The following is a 27,560-nucleotide window of genomic DNA, read 5'->3' as shown; positions in this document are numbered from 1 at the left end:
TCTTGCTGAAAAAAAATGGGGGAGAGGGGAGAGCTCTCCAGAAAGGGTAGAAAAGAGGAAGAGGAGAAGAAGGAAGGGAAGGGAAGGGAAGAGGAGAGAAATAGGGGGGAGAGAGGAGGGGAGGAGAGGAGAGGAAAAGAAAGGAAATGAAGTGGAGGGGAAAGTACCTATCTTCTCAGAAGGTCCCTAAAAATCTTTACATGACATTTGTATTGATATGGAAAAATTAAACAAAAGAACACCTAAATGTGACTTGTCTGGCATATAAATGAAACTTAGAATAGGAAAAGAAAATATTTTTTCTTAAATAACATTAAAATAAAAATTGAAAGAACATTTGAAAATCTTAAATCACGATCACAAGTCACATTATTATAATTCACATTATAGTAAATACTAGAAAAATGTAACCTTACATATTGAAATGTTTTTGCAAATTTCTATATTTGTTGTAATGAATGAAATTAAAATTATATGCCTGCAAAATGCAACTATGTTTTTCTAAAAAGTTAAATTCTTAAATGTTCATAATTTTGGCAGAGCTTTTTTATTTGAAAACTAAGAGATACTAGAAATATTTTTAAAAAGTGTTTTGTTTCTAAAATATAAATACCCCCCTTGAACTTTAAGGATTAAAAATTTAAAAATACAATTTATCATAACAAATACAATTGTGCCCCTCATTTTAAAATTACAACTTTATTTTAAAAAAATAATTGATTTAGGAAAAATGGACTGTATATAATGAGATTGCATTGTCAAACCAGCAAAATGTAGAAACAAAGTTCATATAGGGTCAAAAATGCATTAAAATGCTTGGTTCAAATGTACATATATTTTGTTAAGAATTAAAATACAATTACAGTCTGTAATTTGTAATTAGTTATTCTTTCATTGTTTCGCTTTCATTGTTTCATTGTTTTGACCAATAACTGACAGAATTTTTTATATCATTTTTTCTTTAAAATCCACAGATTTTTACAATGGATTTCCAGAACAATAGACAAAAATAATACTACTGAGAAAGACAAAAACACATGTGATATAATTAGCCCCATGCCCAAGACTACTAGAGCCTCGTAATTTGGACTACTTTATTCCCGTTACCCCACTCCTTACCCCTATCTTGCCAGCCTTGAAGATACCAAATGAAATCACAGGCCATATGTGTGTGTTGGTGTGTCTGTGTGGAGTGGGATATAGTCAGTAAAGGACAGGGATCGGAATTAGGAAAACCTGAATAAAAGTAATGACTCTGACATATATTTATGGATGACCCTAGGCGACCTCTTGGGCAGCTAGGTAGCACAATAGATAGAGTACTGGGACTGAAGTCAGAAAGACTCTTCTTCCCCAGTTCAAATCTGACCTCAGATACTTGCTAGCTGTGTGACCCTGGGCAAGTCACTTAACCCAGTTTGCCTCAGTTTCCTCATCTGTAAAATGAACTGCAGAAGGAAATGGCAAACCACTCCAGTATCTTTGCCAAGAAAACCCCAAAAGAGGTCACAAAGAGGTAGACAGGACTGAAAAACAACAAAAGGCCACCTCTCATTTCCTCAAGCAACTCTCTAACAATCACCTGAAGAGCATATGCCGGTATGCATTAATAAGAGGGAGTTTCTTCACTGGGCATATAGACCAGATTAACAGAGAGACAGACAGACAGAGACAGAGAAAGAGAGAGGGGCAGAGAGACAGAGAGAAAGAGAGAGAGAGAGAGGCAGAGAGACAGAGAGACAGAGACAGAGAGAGGTGCTAGTAGATGCTAAACAACCAGCTCTTGGGGTATGGGCAGATGCTACATGTGTGTGCACATGCACTCCTGTATACGGGTGCGTGTACATGCACGTCCATGCAATGGTGTGCTAGTCAATATTTAACAACCAGCTCTCTGGAGGAGGAAATGTTCACAGGATACACTTTCAAATTTAACCCATATTATTGATGTTTTCTCCACCACGTTCTTAAGTCTGGACAATCAAAAACAACAACACATCAAGCCCTTATTTGTAGATTTTACTCATTTCCACTTTAAGGTGTAAATACAATGCAAATTAAATAGGTTCCCACAAGTTTGTTAAAGCTGGCTCCTCCAGCATGCTCCTGTATTATATACAGGTGTATTCATAACACATACGGTATATGCTTATATATGGATGGATATATGGAGCATGTGTATGTTATGTGTGTATAGTTATATATGGAGTATGTATGTATGTATGGTTAGCTAGGAACTATGTGACTGAGGCCACAGGTTCTGATGACCTGAAGCAATCCCTGTCCTTTGTCCTTGTAGCTTGCCCTGTGAGGTTTAATAACCCAACAGTAGAATAAGGTTCCCCATTCTCATATTCATTGGTTCCTCACACCCACCTCTGCTATTCATTCCAGCAACAATTTGATTTTGAGCTCTAGACTAGCCCCAGCCTCAAAAAGGAAAGTAAAGGAAGCACCCAATACAAATCACAAATCTGTCCTCCAACATATTTATTCCCACACAGAAAAGGGAATCCTATGGAAGAAAGAATCAGAATTATTTTATACAGATTTACATATTTTATACTGATTTTTATACAGAGAATTCTGTAACATCACCACTAGAATATAATCATTGAAAGGCTAATATTCAGGTCTTATTGGAACATAAATAGCTTCATTTCAAGGATGCCAATAAGCCATTTTACCTTCCATCTCCACTGAACACAAGCTGCCCAATACCAAGCCAAATCCTCTTTCTAGTGCCTCCCTCTCCAATGGAAAGGGTTTTCTTGTCTCAAGCTCAATTCTGCTACTGCTGCTGCCATTACAACTTCTCCCCTTTTTGCTGGCAGTTACTAAGTCAATGCTAGAATAAAGGAAAACACAACAAAAAAGAGGCAGGGCAGCCAGGGGCCACCTAAGCCTGGCTAAATGAGTTCATGTTCCACATGGGAAGAGAGGACAGCAAAGAATTCTGGTATACCATTATGCTATGGTAGAGGATTCTTCCTTCTTCATCCCTGACTGACATCACCCTGTGTTTTTGATGATTACCTTCAAAAACCCACCAGCCAGAGGTTGCCTCTTCTACTCCTGTGTGGCAGCCCATGACAGAAGTTTTCCAAGCTCAACAACCAGGGGGAGACAGGATAACCAAACCCAGCTTTAACAGCTTTAACAGGAAGTAGGGCAAAAGATATCTATGAATATCCAAATTTCCTTGAAAGTCCTCATGGGTCAGACAGAATATCTGCTCATGCTCTGAAATTGTAAGGTAGGGGTGGAGTGAAGAGAAGCTCATGCATTTGATTGAAATGCCCTTATAAGACTGCAGGATGCTATAGATATAATAAATAGTCAAATCATCATTTCTTCAGCATCCCCACTCTAATTGAGGAGAAACCTTAAATGTCAAGTGTCTTCAAAGTCCTTCAGTTTCTTCCATAAAAGAGGAAACTGCAATGAAGAGAGATATATTGTTTATACCAAAGTGTGCGGAATGATTTTCCTAATACAGATTCCAATTATTTTCCTACTTCATTTACCACTCTTCATATTTCTGTGAGATAAAATCTACAATCTTTACCACGTGCACAGAAAGAATGGTTAATAAGAACACCTCGTCTGGGTATGGCATTTTTCACTTTTCAAAGCCTTGGTGCGTCTAACGTTTTCCTGTTATTCTCAGGGCGTGTCAGCAGGTAGATATAGATGTTATTGATGGATGGAAGAATTCTAGTACAGAGGGCAAATGACTTGGCCAAGGTTCGCACAACTCTTAAGTAGGAAGGTAAAGACTAAGACCCAAGTGGGCCAACTCCAGCCATGTTGTTTTTCTACTTGAAAGAAAGAACAGCTTTGGTTTATAGAATGAGTTATGGCTCACTTTGCTTCATTCAATCCTCCCAACAACCTAGTGAAGTAAGAGTACAGGTATTATCATTCTGTTTTTACAGGTGAGAAAACTGAGGCTCAGCCAAGTGAAAGGCTTTAGCCAAACCAGTAAATTAACAGAGCCAGTCCCTTGGATCCAGTCAATTTCTTTATAACAATAACAATTCACATATGCACACTTTTTATAGTTTAGATAGTGATATATATGTGTGTGTATATTCTTTTCTCATATAGATGTGTATCTATAAATATATATACATTGTCTCTGTCTACATACATATGTTTGTATATGTTTATTTACATAGGCCTATATGTATTATATGGGTAGGTATATATGTATGTATATATATGCACAGGGATGTATAAGACATAGATACACACATTTATGCATGTAGGTGCATGGGTGTCTGTATATATATGTATGGGTATATATGTACATCTATATTTATATCATCTATATCCACACATTCACATATACCTATGCAAAGGTATATGTGTCTTTATACATAGACATATATATTGTATGGGTACATGTATGTATGCATTACCTGTATATAAATATGTGCACATACATACATAGATAGATATAGAGGCCTTCTAAATGTGTATATATATATATATATATATTCCTATGCATGTAGACATATATACCTTTGTGTGTATGGGTAGCTATATAAGTAACAATAGATTCTTATGTATATATGCATATCTACCTATGCATATACATAAACAGATATACCCATGTGTATATATAAATAGTTTTTACTTTATTTGCATTACAAAGAATTCTGAAAGATATCCTCATTCCAAAAAACACCTAATTTTACTGACAGTACTTCGCTCTCTCAGCTCCTGCTGCTTGTCTAGAAATCTTTGACTCCCCACCCCCAGTCCATCCAAAATAGACCTCAACCTTCTGATCTGGTGCTTGACCTGAGACCTCTGGGCACTGAGACCTTTGCCTGCCCCTTCCTCCCCCCAACAAGTGTCTGTATATATGTCTACATATGTATCTATGCCTACCTATTTATGCATATAAATAGCTTTATTGCTGTTCGGTCATTTGTCTGACTTTTCATGACCCAATATGGAGTTTTCTTGGCACAGAAATTGGAATGGTTTGCCTTTCTTTCTCCAGCTTATTTTACAGATGAGGAAACTGAGGCAAACAGGGTTAAGTGACTTGCCCAGGATCACACAGCTAGACGTATCTGAGGCCAGATTTTAACTTACAAAGAAGAGTCTTTCTGACTTTGGGATGGCACTCTATTTACTGTGCCACCTAGCTGCACCATACCTATCTATCTATCTATCTATCTATCTATCTATCTATCTATCTATCTATCTCTATCCATCCATCCATCTAGCCACACATAGACATATATATATATATACACACACATGCATGTGTATATATGTATAACTAGACATATACACATATCTATATGTTTATATACACCTATGCGTTTATATGTACCTGTATATATACACAGGCACATACCTATATAAGCCTATACACACACACACATATATACACGTGAATATGTATGTACCAATGCACATACAATATACTATATGTATACATGCTTATCTATATATGTATATAAAAATATATCTAAGCATATACATATAAACTTATACCTATGCACCCATATATGCAATATACCTATGTATATACAACACGTGTATACCATATATGCATATACACACAGGGTATAGTCAAACTTATGCATATATACATGTGTAATACAAAACATGCATATACACATGTGTATGTGTAACTATACATACACATATGTGTGTATACTGAGATGATATATGTATCGATGCATCTATATGAGGAAAACATTCAATATACATCACTATCGAAATCTTATTATATATACTTATTACATATATTCGTATAAATATACATACATACATACATACATACATACATACATACATACATTCAGATCTCCTCATAGGAGCCCCGTGAAATACTAGGAGTATTATGCCCACTTCGCCCACGAGGCACTGGAGGTTCAGACTGGTGAAGGAACTTGTTCCAAGGTCCCATAACCCGGGTGGTAGAGGTGCTTTTCAAGCTGGCTCCATGTTGCTAAATAGCCGTTTAGAGGCCGGCTGGGCGTTTTAAATCACTTTCCTCCTGAATTTCTCTTTCCACCCCATGAAGAGAGATGACATCAGCGTTCTCCTGCCAGTGCTCGCATTTGTTTATTTTCTATAGTTATCTTTCGGACCCTGTTTTCTTTTCGCGAGTAGGGGTGGGCCTCCCCAGAGGAAGGAAGTGTCCTGCACCAGCCAGTGTTTTCCTCTAGGAGGAGCCGAGTCGTCCAGATGAAAGTGACACGCACCAACTCCAACTCCTCGCAGGCAAAGGCAGCAATCTGAGCTCCCAGGAATTCGCTCCCCGGGCGGCTCTCGCCTCCTCCCCAGTCCATCTCCCACCAGCTGCCTTCACTCCTCCTTTGCCTGGACCTCTCCCTCCCCTCCCGTCAGGAGCCTAGAACCGGGAGCGTGTCACTCTCTCCCGGTTTCAACGCGATCCTCGGCCCGGCCCCCCACCCCCCCACCCCCTTCATCCCAGCAAAAAAGCTGCCTCTCCCTTTCCCTGGTTCCCACCCCTCCCGTGCCCTCCCCTCCCATCCCCTTTACCCCGCCTCCCTCTCCACCCCTCCTCTCCCGAAGCCTGACAGCCAGAGAGCTGCCAAGCGGGGCGCAGCCATGGGAAGGGGAGGAGGTAGAGGCGGCGGCGGCGGCGGCGGCTGCTGCAGCAGCAGCGGTGGCAGCTGTGGCTGCTGCTGAGCGCCCCGGCAGCGGGGACCCCACTGGGGCACCCGGGCGCAACCAGCCGCTGCACGGAGAGAGACCCTCTGCTCGCCCTGCTACGAGGCTCAGCTCCAAGGTAGTGACCGTGGTGGTGGGCAGATCCGCCGGCGAGGGGGTCACTTCCCAACTTTGGGCTGGAACTCGGTGTGGGGGGCGGGCGGGGGCAGGTTTATTTGGGGTGCTGGAGGTTTCAGACTTATCCGCAAATACAGTGGGGGCTAGAGGTGGGGGGAGAGCCCCGATGGCTTGCGCTTCCTCCCCAAGAAGTTGTTTTCCGCTGGTAGGTTGTTGTAATCTGATCCATACCATGGACGTGTGCGTGCGTGCGTGTGTTTCTGTCTGTCTGTCTTTTCTGGATTCCTACCCCCCCCCCCTTTTCTTTTAGGGGAGAGAGTTGGGGTAGTCAGGATAATAGGACTAAACGTGTTTACGCGCAGGAAGCGGGGGTGTCTTATTGAGGGGCTAGTGTACAGAAGGACTTATTTTGGAAGCAGTTTGTGGGTGTCTTAAAAGTTTCCTCTGTGAGACACTCTCTCTCTCTCTCTCTCTCTCTCTCTCTCTCTCTCTCTCTCTCTCTCTCTCTCTCTCTCTCTCTCTCTCTCTCTCTCACTCTCACTCTCACTCTCCCTCTCTGTTTGACATCTTCAGCCTACTTGGGCAGGAACTCCATCTGGAGCTCAGTCTCCAGAGAAGTGGCTGGATGGTGGAAGAGGATAGGGGAACAATGGGGCTCCTCCAGATCCTGCCTTTCTTCTATCCTTGATGCAACTGCTATATATTTTTGTAAAGATCTTTAGCCCTATCGGAGACTTTGGATAAGTCAACTCGGTTTGGTTGGGTAGGATTGCTTTGGAAATTGGGGCTGCAGCAGTTTCCTCACTAGTGGCCCCTCACTAATCTGCGGTTTTGAAAAGACCTCAAAGTTTTGACAGCCAGCGCTAACGGAGGCGGTCGAGAGTGCCAGCGGGTGCCTGGTCTCAGCGACTCCCCGCTGTTCCGTGGCTGGGACTTTAGAGGGAGGCAGAGGGCGTGGGGCGCGCTGTCTGGGTGGGAGACCCTCTTTGTACACCACATTGAAAACTGTTGCTAGAACTCTAGCTGCCTGAGTATGTTTTGCTGTGGTTGGTGGTTGTAGTGGTGGTGGTGTTAGCCGTGGTGGTGGTGGTGGTAGCGGCGGCAGCGGTTTTGTGTGCTTGCACGGCTGTACGTGCTATGTATGTGTGTCGGTGTACAGGAGAGCAAGCACAACGTGTAGGAGTGTCCCTTAGCTAAGAGATCGTACTGTGGGGATAGGCGGAGGCCCTAGGAGGTGGTGGTGGTGGGAGGGTTGTTTATGTCTCTACGGTGGACAGGACTGGGGTAAGGTAACGGGAGGCCGGAGGGTGGGGAAACTGGAGAAGTTCCCTCAGGGGTAAACTCCCTGGTCTTTTAAAAAGGGAGCTTCCCTTCGGGCGAGGGACTGGGAACTAAGCTGTTCCCTATTCTGCATTTGCAAGCAGCAGCCTTACTGTAAGAAGTGGCTCCTTTTTCCCTGAAAAGGAACCCCGTAGAAAGACGAGCACAACCCCAAGCTAGAGCCCTGGTGCCCTGCAGTGAATCCCCGAAATGAAGGGAACCCGGGATCTGCATTCTCGCCCATTCGCTAGGGGTATTCGTTTGCCTTCAAAACTTCAGCCTGAAGAAATATTCAGACACACTGCCCTGGGGTCGTAGGCGTTGCCTGGACTCTCTGGCTTTTAGAAAACTGCTTCTCTAACCCAGAAGCGTTTGCTGGGGATCCCTGATGTTTCCCGGGGTCCCTGAAATCATAACATAGAGTCTCATAGAAAGAAAACTCTTGAAAAAACAAACTACTGAAATAAAGGGGAATAGGGCAGGATGCTGGTCTGTACTTCATTCATTTGATATTTGGCTGAGTGGGGGGATGGTGTGTTTGCTCTATTGGCGGGGGGGGGGGGGGGGGGACCCCATGAAGACCCCGGGAAGAGAAACGGACATGTCTCTAGTCATATATTTGTCATGGAAGATTTGCTTTAGCCTAAAAGTCTGTGAGACATACTGTAATTTGTAGCCAAGAAGTTTTCTCCTCCTACTGCCAACTTAGAAAAAAAAATTGCCTAACATTACTAGTTAGAATAGGTGACTCAATGTTCAGCTTTCCTTCAGAGTAAATATATACATTGAAATTATTCTACCATTGGCCTCCTGAAGTATTCTCAAAGCAAACATTGTGCTGAGGAGGATGGGAGATGAGACACTATAAACAAAAAAAGATAGGACACATGCATTTGTTTTTTGTTTTTTAAGTGAGCATAACTCTGACGTATAAGTATTTGTCTCAGCCAGAGTTTGGGATTGTATTTTTTTTATTATTCCTTAAAAAAAGAAAAGAAAAGAAAAAGAATCCACAGCATAAACCACTTAAAATTGATATTCGCTACAGCCTATCTCAGTCACATCTCTGGTGCCTGGTGAACAGATGTTTACTGTACTCAGTAACCTATTGGACTGTCATGTTGAGTATCTTGTTAGCTCAGGACATAATGTTTATAGCATAATGTAATAAATGGAGCCACAGTTGCAGTTGGCCTGTGCCAAGCTCAGGAAGCGCCCCAGCATGGAAACAATTCCTGAAGTTGGTCCAGCTCTGCAAGCCCTGCTGGCTATCTGCCTGCTAGCATTGTTAATGTAAAGATAAATCTAAAAGATATAATGAGAATGTAGGGCAGCAAGATGTTTAGTTAAAGACTTAAATAATGTTTTCTATATCTGTTCATTTTCAGTGAAAGCTTCACCTACCACCTCACTGATATTTACATATTTATTGCTACACTATGAAATGATTAGGTTTTTTCTTCTTGGTTTCACTTATTTTCCTCATGATAGACTTTGAGTTTTTAAACAATAATTTCTGGAATTATATAGCATTTTTAAAATATAATTTTACAGCAACCCTGGGAAGTAGGTACTACTATTGTCCTCATTTAACAGTTAAGGAAACTAAGGTAGAGGTTAAGTGACTTGTCTAGGGTCACAGACTAGTAAGTGTTTGAGACCAGATTTGAATTCAGATTTTTCTGACTCCAGGTCCAGCATTCTATCCACTATACTACCTAGCTGTCTCTAGGCAGATTTAGATTAAAATCTACAAAGATATATTTTCTATTACAAAACTTCTTAAACTATGTGGGTCGTGACCCCATACTTAACTGAATGGAAGCTTTGTGGAAAAATTTGGCAACAGTAAAAGGTTATGTATACCTATTTTATATACCTATAAACACGGGGTCGAGTAAAAATTTCTTGGGCAAAAAGGGGTAGTGAGTGGAAAAAGTTTAAGAAGCCCTCATCTATAGTACGTATTAATTCCAAAATGTACTAGAGGAGTTCCAGTACAATGGATGCTTGGTTAAATTCTACATCAACTTACTTTTTATCCTTTATTTTTCTTTATGATCATAAGATGGTTATAAGAAACTTCAAAACATTTGTGCAATACTTCTAACCCTTCTGTGAATGCTCAGCCCATGTCCTCTTCATTTCTCTTTGTCAAGGAAGATTTAACTTTAAGAGGTAGTATTTGTTACTATCTGTGTGACCGTGGGCAAGTCACTTTACTCTCATTACTCTGCCAAAGAGAGAGAGAGTGAGGGGGGGGGGGAGGGGGAGAGAGAGAGAGAGAGAGAGAGAGAGAGAGAGAGAGAGAGAGAGAGAGAGAGAGAGAGAGAGAGAGAGAGAGAGAGAGAGAGAGCATTTGTATGACACACTGAAAGCCAGGAAAATCAAAGCTGAATAATTCAGAACAAGTAGAAAATTTGAAACAGTCCCCACATATAATTTAATTAAAAACTCTACTTCTGTTTTGCTCAACTTAAATCCTCAGAATCAATCAGTAGGAAGGGAAAGAATGCCTTCTGTGTTTGTTCCAGAGACATTCTACCTTCTGATTCCAGTGGAGGTAAAAGGTGCTTTGGAAGAAATGCTTCCTGAGGTATGGGACATGTCTAGTTAACAACTCATTTTTGCTCTTGAGGCAAAGGAGATAGGAAATGCAAACATAAAAGAAGTCTGATTTGTTCATTCCTAATGAACCAAAGTGGGCTGCTGCCTTCTGTAGGGCCTGAAGTTTCACACTCCATAGGATATTAGTGAAATTGGACAGGATAGCCTCTCATTCTCTACTTATCTAAGTTTTCCTCAGCAAGAATGAGAGGTAGTGAGGTATGGTGGAGAGAGCATTGTTTAAGGAGTCAAAATGCAAGGGTTTGATTTGTAATTCTTCCATTTTACTAATTGTGTGTCCCCAGGCAAGCCTCTAAGACTCAGTTTCCTCCTCTCTAAAATGGGGTAAAAATGCTTGTTCAGGGGGCAGCTAGGTGGCAAAGTGGATAAAGCACTGGTCCTGGATTCAGGAGGACCTGAGTTCAAATTTGGCCTCAGACACTTGACACTTACTAGCTATGTGACCCTGAGCAAGTCACTTAACCCCCATTGCCCCACCAAAAAAAAAATGCTCATTCAATCTATCACACAAAATTGTTGTTTGCAAAGCACTTTGCAAAGATTCGAGTTCTTTATAAATGGGAGTTATTTCGAGTTAAATTCTACTGTGATGCTTCATCCTGAATGTAAATGTGAACCTGAGACCTTATACTCATCTGGAGTTGGCCCTGACTTCTCAAGGGCTGGGCCTGTGAGAACAAGCTCTGGCAGGCCCTATTAAGCTGAAAGGTTGAGTGTGGGGCCAACAACAGAACAGGCTCAGCAATAGACTATGCACTTTGTCCATGCAACTAAATTGGAAGAGACTCATCACAAAATGGCTTGGGCCACCCAAGTGCTGAAGTTGTTTGGCCACACACACCAACAAAAACTATCTACCTAAACTTAGATTTATTATCATTCTGGATCACATGAATATTGTTTCTAAGGTCTATCCATTTTTTTCAAGGCCAACCTCAAGTCCTTCTTCTAGGAGACACCGATCCTTTCAGTATTATAATCATCTACACCAGTGATGTCAAATTAAATAAAAATGAAAGCCCCTAAACCATACATAAGGATTCCTGTGGGTTTCATATTGACTTAGAAAAACCACATATTAACATTATCTACATTCTATTGTATTCTTATTTATTTTGTTAAATATTTCTCAGTTGCATTTTCATCTGGTTCTTGTTCCACCCTGGAATATTGCCAGAGAAGCACAGGTGGTATATTTCATACCTCTGAAATAGACTACTGATTCGGCATTTAACTTGTATCACCTTAATTTCATAGGATATTCCCCTGCATTTGAGAGCTAGAAGAGACTTAAGGGGTCACCTAGTCCTATTTTCTCATTTTACACATGATGTTCCCAGGGAGTAAATAAGTCTCTCAAGGTCACACAGGTAGTAAGTTTATAAACTGACTTACACCAGAGTCTTTGAACTTTAAATTCAGTATTCTTTCCACTACAGCATGTGATTTTTTATCTTTTTCACTATATGTTTTATCTCCCCAACTATACTCTAGAGATCCTAAAGGGCAGAAATTGGGACTTGTATACCCTGTACTAGCCACAGGGCAGAGCTACTGATATTTACTGTTTATGAAGATACTGCTGCCACTAACAGTTCTGAATATGGGAGAAGCTGCATTTCCTCACCAAGCATAAATGGGAGAAATAATACCTAGTAAATGGTGACGTCTAAGGATGTTTAAGAATCATCTTGGTTAACCCCTTCAAGGCAAAGGTGGTACTGATTCTCCAAGATGGAAGGTCTCAGGAATCTTGTCTTGTATTCAACTCTATTGTTAGATTTTGGGGTTCCATCTAGAATAAAGTTAATTGGGAACAGAAGACAAGATCCAAGATGTCTAAATAATATTAAAAATAGCTGAAATTTACATGATAATTTACATTTTTTCATAGTCCTTTCACTAACATTTGATCTCCATGACAACTCTATAAGGTAATTAGGGTAAGTGATACAATACCCATTTTGCAGATGAGTAATTTGAGGCAACGAAAAGGTCTTTTCTAATCAGGGATCTATTTTATTTTAACAAAAATCCCAGTAGGGGACACTAAACAGCATTTTCTCATTCATGTTATACAGAGCAGTCAACCAAGTATTTATTAAATAACTACTACCGTATACCATGGCCTGGGAACACAAAGACAAAAATGATACAATCGCTGCTCTCAAGAAACTTACAATATAATGGGGAGATAGTGTATATCCATACATATACTCACCCAACATATACATACATGTGATTACATACATATGATTCTTTAGGTAATAGGGAGCCATTGCATTTAATGATGGAGGAGGTGTGACATGATAAAATCATGTTTGAGAAGATCATTTCAATTGATATGTGGAGGATGGATTAGAGTTCTGAGAGTCTTGAGGAAGGGAGACCAATTAGGATTGCAACACCCCAGGTGAGAAAAGATGAGGATCTGAATTAGGGAGGTAGCTGTGTGAGTGGAGAAGTGATATATGTAAGAGATAGTCTGGAGATAGAAATTATTAGCTCTATCACCTGCTTGGACATATGGGTGTGTAAGAAAGAGGAGTCAAGGGGCAGCTAGGTGGAGCAGTGGATAAAGCACCAGTCCTGAATTCAGGAGGACCTGAGTTCAAATTTGACCTAAGATACTTGATACTTAACTAGTTGTGTGACCCTGGGCAAGTCACTTAACCCTCATTGCCCTGCAAAAAACAAAAAAATGAGGAGTCAAAGACACAAACTTGGATGCATGGCAGTGACCTACCTCAATGGTAACAGGGAAGTTTGGAGGAGGGGTATATTCGGGGAGGAGAAGTAATCAATTCTTTTTTGGTCATGTTGAGTTGGAGATGCCAATGGGACATATAGTTGAAAACATTCTATAGGCCATTGGTAATGCAAAATTGGAACTCAGGGAGAATGGCTCTGAGTCATCTGCACAGAAATGATAGAAGCTAAATAGGTCACCAAATAATAGAAAAGAGAAAAGGGCCCAAGACAGAGTCTTCAGTGTGGAGCAGGTCTATCCATAATGGAGGGAGAGGTGCCAGTAAGGAGGGTGAGAGTTGTTAAAGGCTAAAATTCTAGCTATTCTGTCTAAAATATCTAATGAGTGGTTGCCAATAAATTATAACCTTTAGCAAGAGTTAGACTTTTAAGCATTTATTAAGGAGAATAAGAATTTGGTAAAGAGAGAGAGAAAGGCCTACATTCATCTATCTATTAAAGGGAGAGCACATTTCTAGCTCCGCTCTCTGACAGAGTCCCCAGGAAAGAGAGTGAGTCAGAGCGCCAGGCTTCCCCCTTCTTCCTCCCACCAGTAAACATCACTTCCTGATGCCAAAGAAAAGACTCCTCGTCTTGCCCTCAAAGACCTTCACTTCATGGCGGAGCTTTTCTACAGTAAGCCTCCAGCAGGTAGCATCATTCCAAATGTTACAGAGTGAAGATTCATCAGAGGTATGGGATAATTGAGGGCACATCATCATAGAAGAACTGGGAAGGATGGGATCAAGAAAACAGGTAGAGGGAGATTAGAATTAGAAAGGAGAAAGACCACTTCCTTTGTGGTTCTGGAGGAGTGAGGATATGGAGAGTTTTGGAGCTGGGCGAAGAGTTAAGGGAGAAGAGAGTTGAATAACTTCAGTAATTTCAGATACTTAGCTGATTATGAAGGTCAGAGAGAGGAATTGGGAATGCATTCTTTCAGGATAGAAGAGATTATTTGGAACAAGACGTGTATGACATTTAACAGAGTCAATTAAGAGATGAATACAAGGATTGCTAAGGAGCAATAAGGGACCAGTTACCAGTGGACCCATTCTAATTTTATTGTTTTCTCAAGCCCCTTGAGCCACTTAAGAGTCAGTATAAAGGAGATGGGTGCTAGGAGTTACCCAGATTTTAAGATTAAAAAAGAAATAATGGAAGGTCAAGGAGGTAAGGGAGTCAAATGGGTGATCATAGAATCAGAAGGGAGGGTGAGAAGTGGGACCAGAACAGGTTTAATAGATTGGAAAAACAAGGAAGAATTGAAAGGTTCGATTCAATTCAACAAGTACCTAATATAAAATTGGGGAAGATGGTGCTCTGTTATGACCTAGAGGAACCCAGATCGCCCACAAACATCCAAGTCAACTCTAAGAATTCAATGATCAAGGAAACCAAAGAGAAATAGCTGTAATTTCCATTTAGCCGAAGATAACACATGCAAAAAAAGACTGGTAGAATCCTGTAGGAGCTTTGAGCAAACGCAAGGCAGGAAGGTAGAAGGAAAAGCATATAAGCAGCACATACCCAGACCTCTAACTTGTAAAGGGCCCAGGCCTGAACTGCTGTAGAAATCATTGTACGAGGGGGCAGCTAGGTGGTGCAGTGGATAAAGCACCAGCCCTGGAGTCAGGAGGACCTGAGTTCAAATCTGGCCTCAGACACTTGACACTTACTAGCTGGGTGACCCTGGGCAAGTCACTTAACCCTCATTGCCACCCCCCCAAATCACAGTATGAAAAAGGGCCAGAGGAATATCTGAGAATCAATGCACCTGGGGTCCTTCAGGAAGCCCTCTCCTAACAGGAACAACAATGTTTGGTTAGGACCTGTCAGGCTCATAGCAAAGTATGGAATCAGCTTCAGGTTTGAGATTGTGAAAGCAGAAGACAGAGAATGAACCAAGGTGATAGGCCAAGTTGAAATGCCAGGAGACTGAGCCAAAATTCAAGATTTCTACTAAAGTACGATTATAGTTTTTTCCATGGATCCATGGGTCCATGTCTGAGCAGGGTCTTCCTACATCGTTGGTAGGTTGTACATAATAGAGATTCACAATTTTGTTTCCAGTCCTCTTTTTTTATTCTATACTGTATATGGAAATGGCCATATTATTTGGCATTATTGTGTTACTGATTATTCTTAATTGTATTTGTCTTTACAATGTTGTAATATAAATTAAGTTTAGAATAAAGAACAATTTTGTGACGTGATGTGATGCATTTGATTCTGTTAGCCCAAGAATAGAAGTAGACAAAGTGAGAGATAAGAAAATAATTGTTATTGTTTTCCCTTTGTTTTCAAAGAGGATATCATAGGTAATGTCTTGTTAGTGAATTGGAGTTCTGTGAGGCACGGTTGGGCAAAGTTTTCAGCCTCCCTCTCCTTGAGGCATCAAAGTCTAGTGAGAAGACAAGTCGGAATGACTGGAGATGGCCCAGGATGCAGTGGGTGACCTTGACATCTTCAATATCTGACCAAGCTCTAAGCACTCCACAGCACTTTCTTCAGCAGCCTTCATGGCCGGTGAAACAAATTCTTCTCACCTGCCCATTCCATGAAGTTGGGCAGGGAAAGTCTTCACATGCTTGAGGTAGACAATCCCCTTAACTCACTGATGGGTTTGAGCTTGTCAGTTACCTTCAACCTGGTTTAGTCCATTTGCCAAGAGATTTTACATGGGTGTGGCCCCTGCTCCTCTTAGAGCCAGAGATGAGAATTGGGTGACAGGTGGACACCAAAGGTAGATGAGCAGTCCTGAAAAAGGCTCAGTAAGCCCTCCCACCTGAGGTGCTAGTCCTCCCTGAAAACGCCATGCATAGAGAAAGTAAATTGGGGTTTAAAAAAATTATTTTCATAGTTGAGGATTTAGGAGTTCAGATTGTTCTAATGGCTCAGTAAAGTCTTAAGATGTGACTCCACTAGTATAGATAGGCTGTTAGAAGGCTTATAACAGCATCCCCAAGATGATGGCAGGAGAAGTTATGGAGAAGAAGATAGCCAGCTAGGCTAATTTCTTCCTGTCCTCTGTCTTGGGACTATGTTATTCAAGCAATAAAAAATGAAACCACAAATCAGAAAATCACTTTGGTCAACACTTTACAGGGAGACAGAGTTCTTGACATAAATTGCTGTTTGTGGATCTTTCTTTCTTTCTCTCCTTTCTTCCTCCCTCCCTTCCTTCCTTTCCCTTCCTTCCTTCCTTCCTTCCTTCCTTCCTTCCTTCCTTCCTTCCTTCCTTTCTTTCTTTCTTTCTTTTTCTTTCTTTCTTTCTTTCTTTCTTCCTTTCTTCCTCCCTTCCTTCCTTCCTTTCCCTTTCTTCCTTCCTTCCTTCCTTCCTTCCTTCCTTCCTTCCTTCCTTCCTTCCTTCCTTCCTTTCTTTCTTTCTTTCTTTCTCTCCTTTCTTCCTTTCTTCCTCCCTTCCTTCCTTTCCCTTTCTTTCTTTCTTCCTTCCTTCCTTCCTTCCTTCCTTCCTTCCTTCCTTCCTTCCTTCCTTCCTTCCTTCCTTTCTTTCTTTCTTTCTTTCTTTCTTTCTTTCTTTCTTTCTTTCTTTCTTTCTTTCTTTCTTTCCTTCTTTCCTCTTTAAAATGACCATCAGACTTACTTTTAATAACCCCAGTTAATACAATTTCTTTAGGAGATTTCCAACCTAAAGTTAGAAGAATTTGGTTTCAGTGCCAGTGCTACCACTTACTAGCTGTGTGGCCTTGGGCAAATCACTTTACTTTTCTAGGTTTCAATATTTTCTTATCTCTAGATCAGTGATAAAAATACCTACCCTGCCTATGCTGCAAGTTTGTTATGGGGATCAAATGAGATAATACAGAGCTGACAGACAGCTGCTGTGGGGACTCAGCTGCTCGGTATCCCACAAGAGGAAGCACAGGAGTCCATGACAAACATCATTCCTCTGCATATATATTTTAGCTGTTTATTTCCTGTCTTAATAAAAGCCTTTGTGATCATAGGTTTCAAGTTGCAAAGGACTTTGGAGGCCTTTCAGTCCAATCACCTCACCTCAGAGATGAGGAAACTGGGGTACAAGGAGAGTGACTTCCCATGAGCCACACAGCTTATGATATGTAACAAAGGATTTGAACTCAAAACTTGCAGACTTTAGATCCAGAGCTGGACTCTCTGCCACCTTCCTGGCAGGCACCTTAGAAGCAGCTAGTGGCGAAGTAGATAGAGCACTGGACCTGAAGTCAGGAAGACCTGAGTTCAAATGTGACTTCCATCGCGAAAATTTCTAAGTCCAACGAAGGAAAAGAAACAGTGAAGTCTCCAAGCCATAGAAAGATAGGTTTATTGAGAGAGGGTACTTGTCTCACAATAAAGCCAGTCTCAGCTCTAGGACCCAAAGACCCAGAGCAGTGCCGGTCTAAGATTTTTATACCCCTATGAGGCTTAAATGCTTATATACCATACTCATTTTAGACAAACTCCTCCCAATTTACAGTCCATTGTGAAACATAAAAGTCAATTAAAATACTGTATGTTTGGACTTTCAGTCTACAAATGAACATGGCATACTACCATGTAAAATGGGACGGTCTAATTTTTTACTTTATCTAAAAAGATATTCACAATTATCTACAATAAGTATTTGTCAAGGCTGAAGTCAATCTTGTCTTTAATAGCATTTTTGTTTTGTTTTGTGAGGCAATTGGGGTTAAGTGACTTGCCCAGGGTCACACAGCTAGTAGGTGTCAAGTGTCTGAGGCTGGATTTGAACTCAGGTACTCCTGAATCCAGGGCCAGTGCTCTATCCACTGCACTACCTAGCCGCCCCCTAATAGCATTTTTATAAGCCCTAATGCCTTATTTGCTTTATAAGAAATACCTAAACAGGTTAAATCACAATGTATATACTATATACTGATTATTAAATACTGAATAGATTACTTATACCTAAAGACACAAATCACATATCTAAGGTTTGGGGAAAATCTCACTCACATTTCAGACACTTACTAGACACTTACCTCTGTTTGCCTCAATTTCCTCATCTGTAAAATAAAGATAATTACATCACCTGCCTTGCAGAATTGTTGTGAAGAACAAATAAGATATTTGTAAAAGCACCTAGCACAGTGCCTGGCACATAATAGGTATTATTTAAATGCTTATTCCCTTCCCCTGGCCTGTGGGATACAAAGTAAAAGAGAACACTGGACTGGGGAGTCTGGAGGCCTGCATTCTAGTGCTATCATTGTAACTAACTAGAAATCAGAATTAGGATTATTGTGAAATTGCTTTGACCTCTTGGACTCCCCGAAAGAGTATCAAGGATCCCTGGACCATTTTGAGAACTGCTAGTGTAGCGATGCTACACACCTGGAGTCAGGAAGGCTTTGTTAGAATCCTGTCTCAGAATGCCTCTCACGTATGACCTGAGTCAAGTCACTTCTCCTGGCCTCAGTTTTCTCATCTGCAAAATGAGAGGCTTGGACTCACTGATCTCAATAGTCCCTTCCAGCTCTAAAATCCATGAGTTTGTTAACGTGCCTGATGCACCATGAGTGAAACATTGTAAACTTCTAGTCCATCGTCTTTCCTGTCTCAAGGCTCTAGGCAGGCAGATAGAGTGGAATAAAGGCCATTTCGGTGATGTGGAGGAGCATGCACAAAGCCATGAGAGCCTGAACTTTTACCATTACTCTCTTCTTAAAGGAGATGGCAGGAATTGCCCTTCTTCATTTATGAAAAGATGATGGATATCCTGGGAGCTGCCTTGTCTTTTCAATACAATCAGGAGAGACACGATGAAAAGTCAGGACTTTTGTCATGTTAGTCAGCATAGCACCTTCTATTCCTTAGGGACCTTTACAAAATAAATGCTTACTGGGCACCCCTGACTGATTGACTGATGTGTCTCTCTTGGTAGATATTTTTTAAATCACAGGATAAAGGACGATGAAGAAGAAAGAGCAAAGTTGAAGTAGTAAAAAACGTGGAGAGTGGAGAACAAGAAGTAAAAAAGGGAGGAATTGGAATAATAAACCCCATGCTTTCTCCTGCTGTTGATATAACAATAATTGTTCACATCCTTCTAGAGTTTTAAGGTTGTACAAAGAATCTTGGGAAGAGAGTAGTGTGAGGTTATTATCTATGTTTTAAAAATGAGAATCTTGATATTCAGAAATTTTAACAGTGAATATGTGCAGTAGAATTGGAATGACAGCTCAAGGTCATTGGTCCACCTTCCAGCAGTGATCCTATGCAGGGACTTTATAAGTGTCTTGAAACTTCTAGTAAGGCACGATTTGAGAATGTTTTACATTTCTGATGAGGTGTCAGCAGACAAAGGTTCCATTTCTCACTCCACTAATGACATATTGTGATGCTAATCACTGAATCTGTACAGCTTTTATATGCTGTCTTTCAGTTTCCACATTTGGAATATTCTTTTTTGATTACTAACTCTGTAAGAACTAATGACATCATCAATAAGACCCTATAGAGTCCATTCCATAATGATGTGGAGCAGCCAAACTATGGCTGTAATAGATACTGGCCTATAAAATTAGTCAGACCATCAAACTGCTAGTTTTGGAGAAGTGACTCCTAGAATCTTAGAGTCCTGATTTCAGAACCAATGTTCTTTTTCCAATACTGTTTCCAGGGCTGTCCTAGGCACTGAAATACTTAATACAAACATACATCTATACCTATACCTATACACATACACATACATACATACATACATACATGCATACATTCTAAATATGTATACACTGGGCTTGGAATCAGGAAGACATCTTGAGTTCATATCTGGACTCAAATACTTGTTAGCTGTGTGACCCCTGGGCAAGTCACTTGACTCTGCCTCAGTTTCCTCATCTGTAAAATGAATTGGAGAAGGAAATGACAAACCACTCCAGTATCTTTGCCAAGAAAACCCAAAATGGGGTGACAAAGAGTCAGATATGACTGAAATGACTCAACAACAAGAGAGTATTAAGTGTATATTTGTGTGTATATGTGTGGGAGTATGTATACACAATGCATATACATTGAAGTAGCCCTGGGAAGATTGGTCTAAAACACATAAATAATTAAAGAATAATTGAAGATAATATTCATTAACTATTGAATAGGTTAGTGGAAATCTGGTGGAAATTCTAAATTCTACAGAAATTCAGAGAAGTTATGCTTGGTGTACAATGAGTATTTGGGATAGGTCTCATGGTAGATTTGAAGCTTGAGCTGAGCTAAAGAGCCAAGTTTTTATTTGGTTTGTCAGATGTAGGAGGGGACATTCCCAGTGTGATAATTGGGGATAGCATGGCACATTTGGGGTTCCCTGGGGATTAGTAGAAAATAAGATTGAATACTTAATATGGGGTCATATTACTAGGTTTTGAAATCAGTCAGAAAGGTTTAGACTTGATGCAACACGCAAGAAAAGAGTCATTGTAGATTCACAGATTGATAAATCCATATAAGCCTAAAGTTGGAAGGGACTTTCAATGTCATCTAAACCCTAGCTTCTCAAACTGTGGGTCACGACCCCATAGGAGGGTCACATAACTGAATGTGGGTGGGGGGGTCACAAAAATTTGGCAACAGTAAAAGGTTATGTATGCCTATTTTATAAACCTAAATACCCAGGGTTACATAACAATTCTCAGGTGAAAAGGGGTCATGAGTGGAAAAAGTTTAAGAAGCCATGATCTAGAACAATAGTTCTTAACCTTTTTTGTGTCATGGCCCCCGTAGCAGTCCAGTGAAGCCTATGGACCCCTTCTCAGAATGTTTTTAAATGTATAAAATACATAGAATTTCCAAAGAAACCAACTTATTAAAATAAAATTATCAAAATATTTTTAAACAAATTCATAAGCCTGAGGTTAAGAACTCCTAATCTAAACTAATATACTGTCCAGTACATAGATCTCTGCTATAACATCCCAGACAAGTGGTCACCCTCCATCCAATGCCTCAAGTGTTTGTGGGAACTCCTTCCATCACAAGGTGGCCTATTTCCTATTTGGGCAGCTCTGTTAACAAGCTAAGAATCTGCTTCCCTATAACTTCACAGACTGGTCATGGTACTGCCCTCTGGCATCATACCAACCAAGTTTAATCTCACAAATTAGAAGACATTTTGAAATTCTTTAAGATTTTTGAAGAAAGTTATCATGACCTTCTGAAGACTTGTTTTCCAGCCTAAGCACGCCCCAGTTCCTTCAATCTTTTCTTTCATGACATGATTTCCAGACCCCTCTCCCTCCTCTGAAAATGTCCCAGCTTATCAGTATATGAGACAAAACAGAGCACAATAGACCATGTGTAGTCTGGCCAGGAAACTACAATGGTCCTATTAATTTTCTTTTTTCAGGATACCATCTTTGTATTACTATAGCCTTACACAGCACTGGCTTCTTGGGCCCCAGCATCACACTTTTGGCCCATCATCATCATAATTAGAGAGAAATATTGTGGCATATTTGATGAAGTGCTGGCCTTGGAGTCAGGAAAATCAAGGTTTAAACTTTGCATCTAACCCTTAATAATCTGTAGCCATTAACTTAAACCCTTAGATCCTCAATCTACTCCTTCTTTAAAGTGGAGACAATAATACTTATAAAATCTACCTCAGAGGATTGAGAGGATCAAATAAGATAATGTATGTAAAGCATTTTATAAACCTTTCAGTGCTACATAAATATAAATAATATTATTGTTATGCTATTAGCTCGTATAGAGCTTGCAGTAAAAAAAGGGAGCAATCACTATGTCCTAATTCTTCTTCTCTATCAGAGAGGCCAGTTTACATTTAATAAATATATGGTTTGATTGCCTATGGAATTAAAATAGAGGACAGTCTTCTAGTAGGCCACTAGAATAGTTTCCTTGTTTTCAACAATCCTGAATTTCAAATCTGGAGTTTTTCTTGGCTTCCCCAGACAAGTCCTGCTGCTAACTGACACTGAAAACTTTATGACAGCTATATTCATATGCCGTGAGTCCCCTTTGCCTTAGGCACCCTCATGGCTTTTTATATACAGCTTCATGAAATTCTGCTTTGGTCTATTTCTTATTATCCTATGTGTCTTCTTCTGCTAATCTGCCTAGATGCTATCCATCAGTGATCAAAAGTCCACCAAATTCAAAGATACTTTTGTCCTTTCTGTTTGAAGATTAAACAATTAACAGTAGTAGTTATCAGCGTGTGCACTGATTGAAAAAAGTGAAATTATGATCAACAGTTTTTCAACACTATATATCATAGATTCACCTTTGATTTGGGATTGTGACTAGTATTTAGTATCTGTGACTCTTTCTGAAACTCTCCTAGACCAAAAACTTTGCTAGAAAAAAAATTCATTCCATTTCTGATTACTGATCAATTTCCCATTGCCTTTTGCCAGTAAACTACATTTGGTTCCTCAGTATGTCTCTGAAGTGTTTTTATGCCCCTCCTGAACTTAGTAGCCTTACTTCATAATTATATTGCTTTCAAAGTGTTCGTTTCCTGTTTGTGAATTCTTGCTAATGTGCCTACTCATTGATGACTTAGGTTATTAATGAATCAGAAATGGAAAATATACTCAAAGACTTTTCAGTAGCTCATTAAATATGAATTTTAAATTAAATAAAAAACATTCCTAAGAACAGATGTTTCTCATAGAAGTTACCATCTGTCATTTGAGAGACACTAAAAGCATATTACCTTAAGTTTTTATTAGAAAAGAAATAAAGCTTAAATCCTTAACTTCCCACTTATTGGATCTATGTTTGCCAAGGAAGAATTCTAAACTAGCAGCTATGAAAATTGGGTTCTAGCTCTGCCACTAATTTACTGTATTTGTTTTGGAAGTCACAGAATTGCCAGATCTAAGGGTTGGAAGGGAATGCAGAAGTCAGTTAATCCAACTTGTACTTCAACTAAGAACCCCTTTTACAACCTTACAAATAGGTGGTCATCCAATCTCTGCTGAAAGACCTCCCATCTACTGTCTCTCAAGGTGGTCCATTCCACTCTTGGATAGCCCCACTTATTAGGAATTTACTCTCTCATATTTAGCTTAAATTATCCCACCCATTGCTCCTGGTTCTGCCTCTTTGGACCAATCAGAAGAGGGTTAATCCCTCTTCCATATAACAGTCAATAAATCAGTCAACAACTAAGCACACATTATATACAAATCTCCAGGGATATGGAGAAAGGGAAAAAAACAGTACCTGCCCTCAAAAAGTGTACATTTTAATGTGGACAGTCTATCACCCCAAGGTAATTAACATTTCTCTCCACATCTTTTCTTCTCCAGGCTAAACAATTCTAGTTCCTTCAACCAGTCCATATAGGGTCTGGCATCTAGTCTTTTCATCATCCCAGTCCCCCTACTACTATTACACATATAAGGCTTAGCAATGAAAATATGCTTAATATCTTAATTTAAAGTCCTTTCCAATTCAACCGTTTATATTGCACAATGATGGAATGAAACTTTATGCCCATTCATCTTTAAAGATCTTTCTAAAATTAAGCCTTGCACCATAGCCTAATTAGGAACAGTCTAGCACGTGTTGGTCCTGATATAAGATCATGTGTCCAAGTGTCAAAGGTTCCCTGATGTCCAGAAATTAGACCATCTTAATAGACCTTCTGAACATCTTTATCACATCTGGGTGGGATCACTACCTTTTGAGTGACACTCCACTTTTCCAGTCTTGAGTCATACTAACCCCCTCCTTCTACTCTGTGTTCAAGTCAAACGGAACTCCCTGTACTCCAAAAATGCTTCCCTGCCGCCAGTCCTGAGCTCACATCCTGAGCTCACATCCTTTTCTGTGCCTGGAATGTCCTCCCTCCCTCTCTTTGTCTGGTAAGAGTGGCCTCCTTGCTGTTCCTTGAACAAGACATTCCACTTCTAGCTCCAGCTCCAGCTCCAGGCATTTTCATTAGCTGCCCCCCATGCCTGGAATGCTCTCCCTCCTCATATAGGCCTCCTGGCTTTTCTGGCTTCCTTCAAGTCTCAGTTAAAATCCTTTCTTCTACAAGAATTCTTTCCTCATGCACCTTAATGCTGCTTCCTTCCCTCTATTAAGCATATAGTTTATTTGAACATAATTGTTTTCATGTTGTCTCTCCCATTAGACTGTGGACTACTTGAGAGCAGGGATGGTCTTTTGCCTTTTTTTTTGTATCCTTAGCACTTAGCACAGTGCCTGGCACATAGTAGGTACTTAATAAATGTTAACTGACAGAACTCCTATCTATCCTTTAAAGTCCATCTCAAATGCTACCTTCCCCCTGAAGCCTTCTCTGACCTCCCAACTTGATAAAAACCCATTTCCATTTTTATCTAACAAAGTTTTTCGTTTTGCTCCTCTACTCTCATGATAATCCCATCTCGGCTATTGTAGTTATTACTGTATTTCTCATAGCCTTCTTCTAGAGTTTAAGCTCTATGTTGGCAGTCACCATGTTGACCTGAACTGAATTGACTTGAAAGACAGATAAACAATAGGAAATTTCAGGCTAACCCTGGCAAAATACTTTTGAGCTCTAATTATATTCTCAAGGTAAGCAATTTCAAGCTTAGTTTATTTTATATTAAAATTGTTGGAAACCCGGCATTCATATCTGCTAATACAAATAATCTCTGGGCAAAACATGGATTACTGGTTCAAAAACAGCTCTGTCTTCCAAGGAGTTGCAAAGGAACAATCATGTAGAAGCAAGATTTCTTTTTGAAGGCACAACTACATATTAACTGTGACAGGATCCTTGTACAATATTGCAAAATTTCCAGAAATGGAAATTCATCACTACTCAGGATACATGTGCATCCCAGAGCCCTTTTCTTTCATTGATGAGGATGGCATGAACTTGGATCTTATGCATATTTAACTAAAAACAGGTAGGCTTTTAAATTTGCTGATCCATTCAGCTTACCATGACCTTTATACTCATATGGCCTTTCAGTAGGGATTAATCTGAATTTTCAAGACTTGACACATCACTTTATTTCTTTGGTTATAGGGACTTTTATACATCTTCTTATCACTCCACAATAGTGAGTCCTCTGCCTTACACATGGCCAGTACTCAGGAAATGTTTGTTGACTGACTGACTGATCTTTCTACTACCATTTCAGTTTTACATTGGAAGCCCCGAATGGTGTAGCATCATGCTTATTTCCATTGCAGTCATTCAGTTGAGATGCAGCAGCATCTAACAGGTTAGGTGCCAGCACTGGACTCTGGAAGACCTAAGTTCTAATAAGAACTAGCTGTGTGACCCTGAGCAAGCTTAACCTCACAGTAAGCTCACAACTCTCAAAGATTCTAAGGTACAGATTAGTTGAGTCTGCATGTAGGGAGTTTCCCTACATTATCCTAGACTGGGAACCACCACCACCATAAAAATCAGGAATTGATTTTAAAAGAATTATATCGATTTTACTTAATCTTAAATTTTCACACCCTTGTAATGCAAGGGGTTTGGAAAAGTAGTTTCACTAAACCATAGGCAAACTTCCATTTTAACAGAAAATTTTAAATTCTCAATTTAGCCATTAAATACCTCTAGGATTTTGTTGTTTTGTCTTCTTCACATGCAAAGAAAATTGTGTTTTAAATCCATCCTCTAATGAAAAAGTGCCAATTACATTGCTGCAGATAGCCTATTTACCTTTAGAAGGTGGGAAAAAAGAACCTTTTGAGAAAAGCTGAAAAACATTCATTTGTAGTTTGTTAAATTATCACTCATAATCTAAAACTGTCAAAAAAAAAGCCATGCTTGTACTTCACATGATTTAAAGAAGGAAATGAAACACAGCAATAATTTTAACCTTTTCCCTTGAGAATTTGCTCAGCTATTCAAAAGGGTCTTCCAGGCTAACAGGGCAATTCATTTCTTAGCTTGCTTTACTTGACAAATTGATGTTAACTCTTATTTTATGGCTATTTGCAGTTTAATAAATGACTTGGACTTTGATTTATGTCGCTAGAGCTTATGAACTCACAAAGCCTTCAAGAAATTGCAGTCTTTCTATAAAGGATCATATTCCTGAGAAGGTAGAGGGAGGTGATGATTTATTTCCAAGGGATGTTGGATTTGGTGTTGGTGTGTCAGCCTTAGAAGCAGACCCAATTTCAGTAATTATAAACTATACTACCTATTTTACCATCTTTCAAGTGTCAGAGTTTTCTTATATAATTAAAGATCATATCCCTCCTGCTATATACTGTAACGTCCCTGGGGGTAGGGAATTTGTGCTAAATTTTGTATCTTCCTCAAGGTTGCCTTGCTTATGAGTTTATAGGTAGTAAACCTTTTGAGCATGGGGCTTCAGAGGAAGTAGACCTTTCTATCTCTGGAGAATAGTACAGTACTCTACACACAGTAGGCACTGATTAAAGGGCTTGGAGTCAAAAAGACCTATTTTTATGGAACTGAATTGAATCTAGTCTCTGTCTGGAAGGCTTTCTGATGGCTTCCATTGGAGTCACATGATGTCTCCCTTTAACTGGAATTAAACTATGGCAAAGAGCAAATTATACACGTAAATACATATATCTACATAAAAAAGAAATATACTTGAATACATACATATACATATATTCAAATAACAATAGGGACCACACCACTGATTTCATTGCCTATGATCTGCAACTTTTAGTCTCTCTCTCTCTCTCTCTCTCTCTCTCTCTCTCTCTCTCTCTCTCTCTCTCTCTCTCTCTCTCCCTCTCCACACACACACACACACACACACACCCCACACACACATTCTGGTTGAATGAGAGAAAGGACAAGCCACACAGTTACTCCAGAGTTGGATTGGGGTAGGGATTACAGATTGGGTTTTTACAACCACGTTCCCTAAACTGATTTTTTTTTTTACACCTAGCTCCCCATCCCTGACATGTCTTAAGTGGAAAAAGCCTTTGGTGATATGGTAACATTCTGAGCCAATTGTCCTGGACCTGAATTGGGTGGGATGCAGGTTAAAAATGAGTGGCATAGGGGGTGGCTAGGTGGCACAGTGGATAAAGCACTGGCCCTGAATTCAGGAGTACCTGAGTTCAAATGCGGCCTCAGACACTTGACACTTACTAGCTGT

General features: G+C 40.0%; 1 protein-coding gene across 1 annotated transcript in view; it reads left to right on the top strand.

Annotated features, from left to right (window-relative positions):
• The first annotated feature begins 6,596 nt into the window (after window positions 1-6,596).
• The window catches only part of GHR (growth hormone receptor), a 356,653-nt gene continuing 335,689 nt past the window's right edge, over window positions 6,597-27,560 (top strand). The window contains exon 1 of the mRNA XM_043990446.1: window positions 6,597-6,784. The gene's annotated coding sequence lies outside the window, so the exon portion shown is untranslated. The remainder of the gene's footprint in view (window positions 6,785-27,560) is intronic.

Source organism: Dromiciops gliroides, chromosome 1 (genome assembly GCF_019393635.1).
Source record: "Dromiciops gliroides isolate mDroGli1 chromosome 1, mDroGli1.pri, whole genome shotgun sequence".
NCBI classification, from domain to species: domain Eukaryota; kingdom Metazoa; phylum Chordata; class Mammalia; order Microbiotheria; family Microbiotheriidae; genus Dromiciops; species Dromiciops gliroides.
The sequence above is the reverse complement of the archived record's forward strand: the minus strand, read 5'-3'. Positions and strand labels throughout refer to the sequence as shown.